At 39.2% G+C, this 14,076-nt stretch overlaps 1 pseudogene; it reads left to right on the top strand.

Moving 5' to 3' along the window:
- The first annotated feature begins 1,763 nt into the window (after positions 1–1,763).
- LOC119530460 lies at positions 1,764–2,047 on the top strand (annotated as a pseudogene).
- Positions 2,048–14,076: the final 12,029 nt, after the last annotated feature.

The raw sequence follows: 14,076 nt of genomic DNA, 5'->3' as shown, positions 1-14,076 counted from the left end.
CAAATGATCTCCAACAGGCAAATGTCTAAACAAACTGTAGTGAGTCCATACTGTGGAATATTACTGAGCAATAAAAAGGAACAAATCATTGATAAGCACAAGGAACCTCCAGGGAATTATGCCAAGTGAAAAAAAGCCAATCCCAAAAGGTTACATACTGTATCATTCCATTTATATTGCATTGATGAAATGACAGAATTGTATAAATGAAAAACAGGTTAGTGATTGCTAGGAGTAAAGGACTGGGAGGGAGGGTGGAAGGTGGGTGTGGCTAAAAAGGGGCAACATAAGGGACCCTTGTGGGGATGGAAATGCTCTGTGTCTTGACTGTATCAATTAAAGTTTTGCAAGACACTACCATTGGAATAAACTGGGTAAAGGTACATGGGATTGCTCGGTATATTTCATACAACTGACTGCATGTGAATCTATAATTATCTAAAACTAAACAGTTAAAAGTAAATATATAAATACACAATTAGAAGAGAAAAAATTTAAACAATGACATATTATTATTAGAAGGTAACCTAATGGTAAACTAATTTCCCTAGGTCATTCATCAGAAACACATGAATAAAAAACCATCTAGCCCTAAGGTTATGCTGATGGACAGGCATACCTCAGAGACATTGTGAGTTTGGTTCCAGACCACTGCAATAAAGCAAATATTACAGTAAAGTGAGTCACATGGATTTTTGGTTTCCCAGTGCATATAAAAGTTATGTTTACACTTTCCTGTAGTCTATTAAGTGTGCAATAGCAATATCTCTAACAAAACAATGCACATACCTTAACTTAAAAAAATACTTTATTACTAAAAAATGCTAACCATAATCTTTGCCCTAAATGAGTCATAATCTTTTCCTGGTAGAGGATCTTGGCTCAGTGTTGATGGCTGCTGACTGACCAAGGTGGCAGTTGCTGAAGTTTGGTATGGCCATGGCAATTTCTTAAAATAAAACAACAGTGAAGTTTGCTGCTTCGATTGACTCTTCCTTTCATGAAAGATTGTAGTATGCATTGCTGTTTAATAGCATTTACTCACAGTAGAATTTCTTTCAAAATTGGAGTCAATCCTCTCAAACTCTGTTGCTGCTTTATCAACTAAGTTTTTGTAATATTCTAAATCCTGTGTTGTCATTTCTACAATGTTCACAGCCTCTTCACCAGGAGTAGATTCATCTCAAGAAACCACTTTCTTTGTTCATCCATAAAAAGCAACTCTTCATCCATAAAAATTTTAACATAAAATTGCAGCAATTCAGTCACATCTTCAGGCTCCACTTCTAATTCTAATTCTCTTGCTATTTCCCCCACATCTGTAGTTACTTCCTCCACTGAAGTCTTGAACCCCTTAAAGTCATCCATGAATCTTGGAATCAACTTCTTCCAAATTCCTGTTAATGTTCGTATTTTGACCTCCTCTCATGAATCATAAATGTACTTTATGGCTTCTAGAATGGTGAATCCTTTCCAGAGGGTTTTCAATTGACTTTGCCCAGATCCATCAGAGGAATCACTATCTGTGGCAGCTGTAGCCTTACAAAATGCATTACTTCAGTAAGACCTGAAAGTTGAAATGACTCCTTGATCCATGGGCTACAGAATGGATGTTGCGTTAGCAGGCGTGAAAACAGCATTAATCTTGGGGACTCTTGAGTCCAGTGGCTGTGGAGGTCAGTAGGTAGGTGGGCCGGGTTGTACTAACTCCAGTCCCTTGGACTTACCTTTCTTCCCCTCTCCCTTTCTACTCTGAGCCCATGATGTCGCAATACCAAACCTGGGAGGAGTTCAGCCTAGAGGTAGAAGCTCTACCTCACAGGGCCTATGAAGGCACATGTGGTTCTCAAATACAAGCATTCTGGATGGGAGTCTGTGTATTAAAGTAATTACATTATTTTGTATTACATGATTTATTTGTTTGGTGTATAAAACAGACCAAGTTCAAGATGTAAAGAAGATTGAGAAATTCCACAGTCAACTAATGTGTCTTACGGTAGCCAAAGAATCCCACAGTGTTGCCATGGAAACCAGCTTAATGGTTTAAAATGAAGACTGTTTGTCATGTTCTTAGGAAGTAAATAAATATCTTTTGAATTTGAGGAAGTGTTGGGACAGAAAATACTTTAGTAATGTGGGCTATTCAAAAGCCGAGAGATCATTTTTTTTTACTTTGTTTTTAAATGTTTACTTTAGAAAGCTAGGAATGTAAATGCTTTCAGTTAGAAAGCCTCTATTTATTTTTGTAAATTGAATAAGAAATGCATCTAGCTTGGAAACTTTTTGCAGATTATTTAATGTTAGGCAAAATACATAATTATTTCTTTGATAAATTTGTATCAGTTCTTTGAAAAAAGATATCAAGACAAGCCAATCTTCCTTCAATTTAGTTCATCTGTCTTTAAAAGAAAATTAAAAGTAGCTATTTTATTGGATTGATAATTCTTTCGGAACATAAAAATTTGTGCTGTCGATGACCAGATAAATATATATGGTAACTGGAATTAACTATGCGTAGTAGTACACCTAATTAAGTATAGTAGTGTAATCTAGTCTCAATTATATCTAAAGGTAATTATGAATAACAAGTATTCCTTTACCTTAAACTTTCCAGATTTAAATTATATTTTTAAATGTAAGGGATTTATAGTATCCTTAGTCCACCAAGCTATAACTTACTTAAATCCAGTTTTCAGTGATCAAAAATAACTACAATTACTTTGAATGCAAGAACTGAATGATGGCAACTAATGACTGAACTCACCATATTACAGAAATATTTACTACACATATCCTATCTATAATTTCTCAGAAGGACTAAGGGTTATTTTAACCGTTAAATCTTTGCAAAACTCTGTGACACCCCTGCCCATTTTCTCTTTCGTAATCAAGATGGTAAGCATGACTGTCACAAATGTTATATTTTCCAGTAAACCAGAAATATATTAATTGATATTTATCTTATATTTGTAACCTGAGTTTTCCACCTAAATGCAATTTTCACATGTTGATTACTCAAGATAAAATGAAGGCACTATACATTAAAGAAATTTTTTGTTAGAAATTCATCATGTTGAGCAACATTTTAGTATGGAAAATTCCACTGGCCATCATGAATTTTGAAATGTTTCAAAGGGGTCAGCAAATAAAATATTACAGGAATATATATATAAAAAAAATCTCATTGCCCATCTCCATCAGAGCTCTTGGGTGACCAGGTACAGGTGAATTCATATTTTGAAAGGAACCTTTTTTTCTGAGCAGTAGGTCTCAACAGTGGGCTTAAAATATTTTGTAAACCATATTGTAAATAGATGTGCTGTAATCTAGGCTTTGTTGTCCATTTATAGAGGCAGACAGAGTAATTTAGCATAATTCTTAAGGGCCCTAGGATTTCCTGAATGCCTAATGAGTATTGGCTTCAACTTAAAGTCACCAGCTACATCATCCCCTAATGCAGTCAGCCCATCCTTTGAAGCTTTGAAACTTGGCATTGACTTCTTCTCTCTAGCTATGAAAGTCCTAGATGGCATCTTCTTCTACTATAAGGCAGTTTCATCTCCACTCAAAATCTGTAGCCACCTGCATCAATTATCTTAGCTAGATCTTCTGGATACTTGCAGTTTCTATATCAGCACTTGCTGCTTCACCTTGCACTTTGATGTTATGGAGATGGCTTCTTTCCTTAAACTTTAAGAGTTAACCTCTGCTAGCTTCCAACTTTTTGTCCTTCAACTTCCTCCCCTCTCTCAGCCTCCACAGAATTGAAGAGAGTTAGGGCCTTGTTCTGCATTAGGCTTTGGTTTAAGGGAATGTTGTGGATGGTTTGATCTTCTATCCAGACCTCTGGAACTTTCTCCATATCAGCAATAATTCTGTTTCACTCTCTTTTCATTCGTGTGTTCACTGGGGTAGCACTTTTAATTTCCTTCAAGAACTTTTCCTTTGCATTCATAACTTGGCTAACTGTTTGGCACAAGAGGTCTAGCTCTCAGCCTATCTCAGTTTTTGATGCACCTTCCTCCCTAAGCTTAATCATTCTTAGCTTTTGATTTAAAGTGAGAGACATGCGACTCTTCCTTTCATTTGAACATTTAGAGGCCACTGTAGGGTTGTTAATTGGCCTAATTTCAAAATTCTTGTGTCTCAGGGAATTGGGGAGCCCAAGGAGAAGGAGAGGGACAAGAAAGGCCAGCTGGTGGAACACAACACAAACATTCATCACGTAAGTTTGTTGTGTTACATGCATGTGATTTGTGGTACCCCAAAAACATTTACAATAGTAGCATCAAAGATCATTGATCACAGACCACCACAATAGATAATACGATAGTAAAGAAAAAGTTTGAATTATGACTAGAATTACCAAAGTATGACGCAGAGACATGAAGTGAGCACATGCTATTAGAAAAATGACACCAATAGACTTGCTAATGCAAGGTTGCCAGAAACCTTCAATTTGTAAAAATAAATGCAATATCTGCAAAGCTCAGTGAAGCAAAGCACAATAAAATGAGGTATACCTGTATACATACCTAAGACTTCTCTGTTGCAGGGTGGCTTATCGTTTTTTACTAGTTGAAACAAGAGGATAAGCAAGGATAAAGAGTGGAGGGGGGGGGAGAAAGAGAGAGAGAGAGAGAGAGAAAGTGGTTCTTCCTAGAGCCCTTTATAAATATTTTCTGTCACCTGATTTTCTGTTTTCAACACAAATGGCCAAAAGGAATGAACAGTTCTGCCCTTTCAAAGGTAGAAACTCACCAACTAGGGGACAGAGAAATATCTAAGTTTTGCTTCACATCAGTCAAATCCTACTTAAGCTCTTGCATATATTTCTCCACTCTGGTCTCTAAGGCTTCACCCTGGATGCCCTCTCCACTCTCACAGAAACCTATTCCCCTAGCTGCCCCATTACCCAGAACAAGCATCCCTGCCAACATCGAATGTGTCTCTGCCTGGCTTCTAATCATGGGTTGAACCTACTAGGTCACTCTGTAACATTCATCTTAGTTTTAAAAACATGAGAGGAACTTTGTTGGCAAAAATCCAGGGGTTATGAATTCTATGCTTTAGAAACAGAGAAACTGAGCTATTTCCATTTGAAAGTAAGAGCTGGCAGGAAACCAAAAGAGCAAAGTCTTCTGGGAGGAAAAACAGGCTGGTTAGTTAACTTGTAGGTCTGTAAGGTGGGCAGATTTCTTAAAAAGCAAACAAAGCAATTTTAGACTTGACTTAATTGGCATCCAAGGCCAAGAATATGAATAATGTTATATAAAAAGCTTGTTCAAGTGAGAATTCTGCAAACAAAGCATTCTGACTCACTAATAGCTAAAGTTTAAAGGAGAAGACTATAGGAAAAGATGTTTATCCAATCATATGTTATAATATATATCATTTATGGTATCAACATATAAACCTAGACTTCTTTTTGATCATGGCAAGAAAAGGTTGATGCTTTTCAGAATTTCTATGTCCAACAAGAAAAGAGTCAAGATGCTTTTGTAGGTTACAGGCAATTCTGGGAAAATCTTGCATTTGTTCCTCCTCAAAAATGAGAAACCTCCTTTATGCATAAGGTAAAATTGGAGAACTAATAGTGGTTAATAGCAATTCTGTATTATTCAAAGATAATAAAAAAAGTTTGGTTTCAACCTTTTCCCTGTCTCATACACCTCCTTGTCCACCTAAAATATCAGCAGTAAAATGAGAGAAAGGTACACAGGGAGAAAAAACCACAAAGCAAAGAACCTGGGGAAGCTACACCTACATCGTCTTCTTTCAAATTATGCAAACACTAATGATGGACAGATATTTATATATAAAAATGCTCATTTCTGGATCATTAATTTTATTAAAGGGGAAAATGGGCAACAATCTAAATGTCTCCAAAGAGGAAAGTGTTTAAGTAATTTATAGTATATTGATATGATGGAAAGTTTTGCAGCCATTAAAAAAAGACCACATCTTCAAATAGTAAAAAATTAAAGAGCAAAAATACCTAATAGTGGGAATAAGAAGAAAAGGAGACTCTCATACAATGCCAGGGGAAAAGTGAATTGTTACCGCCTTTTAGGAAAGTAATCTGACAATCCATTAAAATAAAAATATACTCTCCAGACAAGGACTCTGGTGTGGGTAAAGAGTATTTAAAAAGCAAAATAAAAGCAGGTAAGTGTATACCATGGAATCCTCTTACACAAAAACAGCATATGTTTCATGGATGCACTCCAAACTGAGAGCTCACTCCCAACGCCCTGACCTCTCTCACAATGCCTATGGGTTGGATCAGGCAGGATTCTCAAGCTTTACCCTTGTCTTTATACATCAGCCTTCTGGGTAATACCATCTCTCACTTGGCAACCTCTTAACGATGTTTATGGGCTACCATAAACATAAACAAACAGACGCTTTCCTTTTTTCACACTCTTCCACCCACCCCACTGTACTTAATCACCAGGTCCGGATAACTTGGAATCTGCAATGTCTCTCCTATTTGCCCCTTTCTCCTCATTCCTACAAGCTCTATCCTGGCTCAAGACCATATCAACTTTCACCTGAATTGTCAAATGGTATAACTGGTTTTCCTGCCTCCTCAGTGCTCCCTGCTCCAATTTATTTTTATGCACTTCCACCAAAGCAATCCTCCGCAAAACTCTTGACTATGACACTCTCCTTTTCAGGACACTTGATGCCTCCTCACTGGGTAGAGAACAAACCTTAGAACCCTTAACACAACACTCCAAGTCTTCAAGTACCTGGCTCTAAACATGGCCTAGACTTACAGTCCCGGCACCTTTTGCTCACTGAATTGGTTAGGAGCTTTTTGGTGGCAAAAACAAAACAAACAAAAACTCAATATAACTTAAGGAAAAATAAATTTTTCAAAAAGATACTACTTTCAGGGAACCCAAGGTCAGAAATACAGATGAATCTCACATACTCTCAGAATCAGAGTATTTTAGTTTGCTAGGCTGCTGAAAGCAGATGCCACAAAATGCATTGGCTTTTAACCATGGGAATTTATTAGCTTGCAGTTTTGAGGCTGAGAAAAATGTCCCGATCAAAACATCATCAAGGCAATGCTTTCTTCCCAAAGGCCAGCTGCCAGCAATCCTTGGCTCCTCTGCCACACAGCAAGGCACATGGTAGTGCCTGCTGGCCTCTCCCTTCTCTTCCAGGTTTCCTTGATTTCATCTTCTTGCTTCCCTGGCTTTCTTTCTCTTAGTTCAAATTTCATTCTTTTATAAAGGACTCCAGTAAGGGTTTGAGATCCATCCTGAATGAGTCGGGCCTCACCTTAACTGAAGTAACCTCATCCAAAGGTCCTACTTACAATGAGTCCACACCCACAAGATTGGATTAACTTTAAAAACATGCTTTTCTGGGGTAGGTACAATTTCAACCCACAACAGTGACACAACACCATCAGGGTTCTCTCCATGACATTTTTCCCCCTCTGTGTCTGCTTCATTTTTCTCTCTCTCTCACTCTCTGTTTCCTGTACTTAACAAAGTCATGGTGATCAAGAGCTACCAAGTTTACTATCAGACTCCCAAAGAGAAACTGCTTTTTCTCAGCTTCAGTTCCAAAATTCCCAAAGAAGGATTCATTGGCTTGTTGGCTTGGGTGAACAACCCCCAACCAATAATATATGGTCAGAAAGTGGAAGCAGGTGGCACCAAGAAGATGGATCTTACAGTAGCCGTGTAGATGCAGTGAAAGTGGGAAAGGGAAGGGGGGAAATTACCAGTCATCCCACAGGTCCATGACATCCATGCTTCCCTTTTTCTGGAAATCCCCTTTTCTCTTATACCCTATCTCTGCCCGTTGAAATCCTCCATGTTTCAAGGCCTAGCTTAAATATCACCTCTTCCACAAAATACGTCAGTCTTTGCCATTTGACGATGAATCCTCAAGGGTGAAAACCACAATATCTTATTCCTTCTCATGGTCTCTTCCCCCTTTGCAGGTCTCAAAAACCTTACAGCTGCTCCTTGAAGCCTTCCTGGATCTATCAATTCAGAATTCATCCCACCCTTCTCCAGGCACCTATAGTACTTTGTGCAAACTTCTTTTATAGTACTTGCCATCTTCTGTCTTTTATTGCGGATACTTGTATAGATATTGTTCACCCTTTCTAAGGTATCAGTTACTTGTACACTGGGTCCAGTACTTTGCACATAACAGTCACACAGTAACTCTTTGTTAAATATAATTCTCCATCCTCACTCCCTCAAAAACCCTATTAACAACAAGAAAAACAATTTTCAGTTGAAATACAGATACATATAAAATACAAATGTATTTTTTTCTCCAGCACATGACCTAATTTCTATCATCCCCTACTCCTATAGTAGATTCGGACCCACCTTCTTGCACAGTATGATGAAAACACCTTGTGCTCTCATGGCTAGGCATGGCGCTTAGTGCCGAGTTAAGGATGTTCTTGCTGGGAACCCATCCCGTCAGTCCCCCTCATACTGTGAGGAGAGTAAGACAGAGGCAGGGAAAGGAGAGACCCAGACACACAGCCAAGGACCCAAAAAGGGAGGAGGACAAGCTCGGATGGAAGGGAAGTCAAAAGCACAGGGGCTTTTGCCTGAGTTTAAGAGACCAAAGACTCAGGGCTGAGTGGACAAGTTTTCCTGCCGAGCAAGGAACCGCATCCAGCACAGTCTAGACTCCGAAGATAAGTTGGGGGAGGAGAAATGGGGCAAGTCTTGTCAAGCCGACATTCCAACAACTATCTCCGTCCCCGTGAGGAAAGCAAGACCTCAGTGTGTTGTTGATCAGATGGTAATCTCTGGAATCCCGACCTGGTCGGAGGGAGGTGGCTGTGGCTCGGGTTTATGACATCCAGTCGCCTTTTCCGGGGCCCAATCGGGTCGGCACTGGTGTCAGCAAGCCAGTTGGCTGTCCATGATGGGATCTGAAGAGAAGCCCCACATGGCTGACCATTCAGAGACTTTCTGAAAGCCCATCCTGTACTCTGATGCCATTCCGAGCAAAGAGCTCAGACTGGGACCTGAACTTTGAATATTTACCCAACAGAGACTGTTTTAGATGGAAAGACACAGAAATACAGTTAACTAGCAATGTAAGAGTGCCTCTACCCACAGCTCAGCTGGGTAACAGGTTCAGGAGTAAAATCTGTTATAGCAAATTTTAAAACCACAATATTACAACCCAAAACTGTAAATGTGAGACTTTGCTATTAATCAGCATTTGGTGACATTTTTGTTTTCTATTGATCAGTCATATTACTACAGTGTGGTGAATTTGCAGCTTTTATGTCCAGGACCCTCTGCAGGTTTTTACTGTACTTTTTGCTTAATACAAGCTACAATTAGTCCAGCAGGTCAGTTAGAAGTCCCTTGGACAATCAAAGAGCAAGTTAATTAAGAAAGACCATTATACCATGTGTTCAGCTTCTTTGGAGAGCACAAGAATCATGCTGTGAATTGGTATTAAGGCCAGTGCAGCACTTATTACATGCACAAAGCACAGTGAGGGCAAAGTGGGTAAGGTGGGAGCAGCAGACCAAACCTGAGCAGGGGCACTGCTGTCTGCTTCCTTTCGCCTACCCACTAGCCCTGGCATCTAGGAGCTCAACCCAGTGGTCCAGCTGAGCTCCCAGGCAGGAGCAAAGGCTAAGCCCAAGCTTGTGTAATTATCCAGGGAGGGCCTGGCCCGTCAGCTCAAATCTCTCTTTCCCTCTTCCCCACCTGCCTAGTGCATGCATTTACTTAAGGATTATTTTTGTGCATAGAAAAAATTATTCAGAAGTTATTTTGCTTTTGAAAATTAATATTTAATTTATTAAAGTTACAAAATCAAAACCCAAGTGCATTTTTCTTTAAGCTTGTAAATTCAACTTATAAATTTTATAAATATACCCAAATTTAAACCATCACTTTTAAGGAGTTTTTGATTACTATTTGGTCATACTTCCAAATTTTCTTAATTAATGTACTTTAACTATTTTAGATGCATTTGTAAATTTAATATATTCAATTTATTTTTTAAGTACTTTAGTTGTCTGACAAAAAAAAAAATACCTTCCCAAGTAATTAGGTAATTCATATATATCTAATAAAATAATCTTATTAGCATGTCCATTTTCAGTTCTTTTAAATGTTCCAATATTGCATTTACCTTTTGAAAAATTTCTACTTAAAATCTCAAATGTAATCAATTGCTTAGATTATTTAATTACTTTAAATAAGTACTACATGTCTAATATGTTATTTTAATAGGCCATATTCTCTTAAACATTATAAATATTTAAAATGCTAAATACACAGATTCCTTTATACAAAAATATCAAATACTCTGCATATGATTTTCTTAAACATTTCTATGTTTAATAGTAAATATTCCTAGTGTTTTTAAAAAAATGCTATTGCTTAAAAAATAAAAATTATTTTCTCAAACTCTTTTGAGGTTGCTTTCCAAAGCTGGTTGAGTTGCATATAAGGTCTGGAGCCCCAAATATCTACAGGAATTTTGTTCATGACACCACTGCCAGGATGACTCCTTTTTTATATCCTTAATATGTCATAAACTCCAAAATTTAAAAACTGGAATTGCTGAGTCATATGGTAAATGCCTGTTTAATTTTATAAGAAACTGCCAAACTATTTTCCAAAGTGGCTATACCATTTTGCATTCCACCAGTAATATATGAGAGTTCCAGTTGCACCATGTCCTCTTCTGCACTTAGTAGTAACAGGAGCTTTTTTTAAGCCAGTCTAGTAAATGTATAGTGATTCTTTTTTTTTTTTTTTTAATTGAGGCAAAGGTCACACACAGTGAAATGTATAGTTCCTAAGTGTACAATTCAATATGTTTTAACAAATGTACACATCCATGCTATCAAGACATAAATCATTTCCATTAGTTTAAGTTCCCTAGTAACCCCCTCTTAGGTAATCCCCATCCCGTAGAGGCAGCCACTGTTCTGATTGCTATCCTCATAGATTAGTTTCACCTCTCCTAGAACATCATATAAAAGGAATAGTGTAGGGCGGGGCAAGATGGCAGACTGGTGAGCTATATGTTTTAGTTACTCCTCCAGGAAAGTAGGTAGAAAGCCAGGAACTGCGTGGACTGGACACCACAGAGCAATCTGACTTTGGGCATACTTCATACAACACTCATGAAAACGTGGAACTGCTGAGATCAGCGAAATCTGTAAGTTTTTGCGGCCAGGGGACCCGCGCCCCTCCCTGCCAGGCTCAGTCCCGGGGGAGGAGGGGCTGTCAGCTCCGGGAAGGAGAAGGGAGAACTGCAGTGGCTGCTCTTATCGGAAACTCATTCTACTGATTCAAACTCCAACCATAGATAGACTGAGACAAGACACCAGAGAATCTGAGAGCAGCCAGCCCAGCAGACAAGAGACAGGCATAGAAAAAAAACAACACGAAAAACTCCAAAATAAAAGCGGAGGATTTTTGGAGTTCTGGTGAACATAGAAAGGGGAAGGGCCCTGAGGCGCATATGCAAATCCCAAAGAAAAGCTGACCTCTCTGCCCTGTGGACCTTTCCTTAATGGCCCTGGTTGCTTTGTCTCTTAGCATTTCAATAACCCATTAGATCTCTGAGGAGGGCCCTTTTTTTTTTTTTTTTAATCCTTTTTTCTTTTTCTAAAACAATTACTCTAAGAAGCCCAATACAGAAAGCTTCAAAGACTTGCTATTTGGGCAGGTCAAGTCAAGAGCAGAACTAGGAGAGCTCTGAGACAAAACGCAATAATCCAGTGGCTGAGAAAATTCACTAAACACCACAACTTCCCAAGAAAACGGGGGTGTCCGCTCACAGCCATCATCCTGCTGGACAGGAAACACTCCTGCCCATCGCCAGCCCCATAGCCCAGATCTGCCCCAGACAACCCAGTGTGACGGAAGTGCTTCAAATAACAGGCACAAACCACAAAACTGGGAGTGGACTTTAGCCTTCCCTGCAACCTCAGCTGATTGTCCCAGAGTTGGGAAGGTAGAGCAGTGTGAATTAACAAAGCCCCATTCAGCCATCATTTCAGCAGACTGGGAGCCTCCCTACACAGCCCAGCAGCCCAGAACTGCCCTGGGGGGACGGCATTCACCTGTGACATAGCACAGCCATCCCTCAACAGAGGACCCGGGGTGCATGGCCTGGAAGAGGGGCCCACTTGCAAGTCTCAGGAGCCATACGCCAATACCAAGGACTTGTGGGTCAGTGGCAGAGACAAACTGTGGCAGGACTGAACTGAAGGATTAGACTATTGCAGCAGCTTTAAAACTCTAGGATCACCAGGGAGATTTGATTGTTAGGGCCACCCACCCCTCCCTGACTGCCCAGAAACACGCCCCATACACAGGGCAGGCAACACCAACTACACACACAAGCTTGGTACACCAATCGGACCCCACAAGACTCACTCCGCCACTCACCAAAAAGGCTAAGCAGGGGAGAACTGGCTTGTGGAGAACAGGTGGTTTGTGGACGCCACCTGCTGGTTAGTTAGAGAAAGTGTACTCCACGAAGCTGTAGATCTGATAAATTAGAGATAAGGACTTCAGTTGGTCTACAAATCCTAAAAGAACCCTATCAAGTTCAGCAAATGCCACGAGGCCAAAAACAACAGAAAATTATAAAGCATATGAAAAAACCAGACGATATGGATAACCCAAGCCCAAGCACCCAAATCAAAAGACCAGAAGAGACACAGCACCTAGAGCAGCTACTCAAAGAACTAAAGATGAACAATGAGACCATAGTACGGGAGATAAAGGAAATCAAGAAGACCCTAGAACAGCATAAAGAAGACATTGCAAGACTAAATAAAAAAATGGATGATCTTATGGAAATTAAAGAAACTGTTGACCAAATTAAAAAGATTCTGGACACTCATAGTACAAGACTAAAGGAAGTTGAACAACGAATCAGTGACCTCGAAGATGACAGAATGGAAAATCAAAGCATAAAAGAAAGAATGGGGAAAAAAATTGAAAAAATCGAAATGGACCTCAGGGATATGATAGATAATATGAAACGTCCAAATATAAGACTCATTGGTGTCCCAGAAGGGGAAGAAAAGGGTAAAGGTCTAGGAAGAGTATTCAAAGAAATTGTTGGGGAAAACTTCCCAAATCTTCTAAACAACATAAATACACAAATCATAAATGCTCAGCGAACTCCAAATAGAATAAGTCCAAATAAACCCACTCCGAGACATATACTGATCACACTGTCAAACACAGAAAAGAAGGAGCAAGTTCTGAAAGCAGCAAGAGAAAAGCAATTCAGCACATACAAAGGAAACAGCATAAGACTAAGTAGTGACTACTCAGCAGCCACCATGGAGGCGAGAAGGCAGTGGCACAATATATTTAAAATTCTGAGTGAGAAAAATTTCCAGCCAAGAATACTTTATCCAGCAAAGCTCTCCTTCAAATCTGAGGGAGAGCTTAAATTATTCACAGACAAACAAATGCTGAGAGAACTTGCTAACAAGAGACCTGCCCTACTGGAGATACTCAAGGGAGCCCTACAGACAGAGAAACAAAGACAGGACAGAGAGACTTGGAGAAAGGTTCAGTGCTAAAGAGATTCAGAATGGGTACAATAAAGGATATTAATAGACAGAGGGGAAAAATATGACAAACATAAACCAAAGGATAAGATGGCTGATTCAAGAAATGCCTTCACGGTTATAACGTTGAATGTAAATGGATTAAACTCCCCAATTAAAAGATATAGATTCGCAGAATGGATCAAAAAAAATGAACCATCAATATGTTGCATACAAGAGACTCATCTTAGACACAGGGACACAAAGAAACTGAAAGTGAAAGAATGGAAAAAAATATTTCATGCAAGCTACAGCCAAAAGAAAGCAGGTGTAGCAATATTCTCAGATAAAATAGACTTCAAATGCAGGGATGTTTTGAGAGACAAAGAAGGCCACTACGTACTAATAAAAGAGGCAATTCAGCAAGAAGAAATAACAGTCGTAAATGTCTATGCACCCAATCAAGGTGCCACAAAATACATGAGAGAAACACTGGCAAAACTAAAGGAAGCAATTGATGTTTC

The sequence above is a fragment of the Choloepus didactylus genome, chromosome 3 (genome assembly GCF_015220235.1).
Source record: "Choloepus didactylus isolate mChoDid1 chromosome 3, mChoDid1.pri, whole genome shotgun sequence".
In the NCBI taxonomy this organism is placed as follows: domain Eukaryota; kingdom Metazoa; phylum Chordata; class Mammalia; order Pilosa; family Megalonychidae; genus Choloepus; species Choloepus didactylus.
This window is presented reverse-complemented; position numbering and strand designations above follow the sequence as displayed.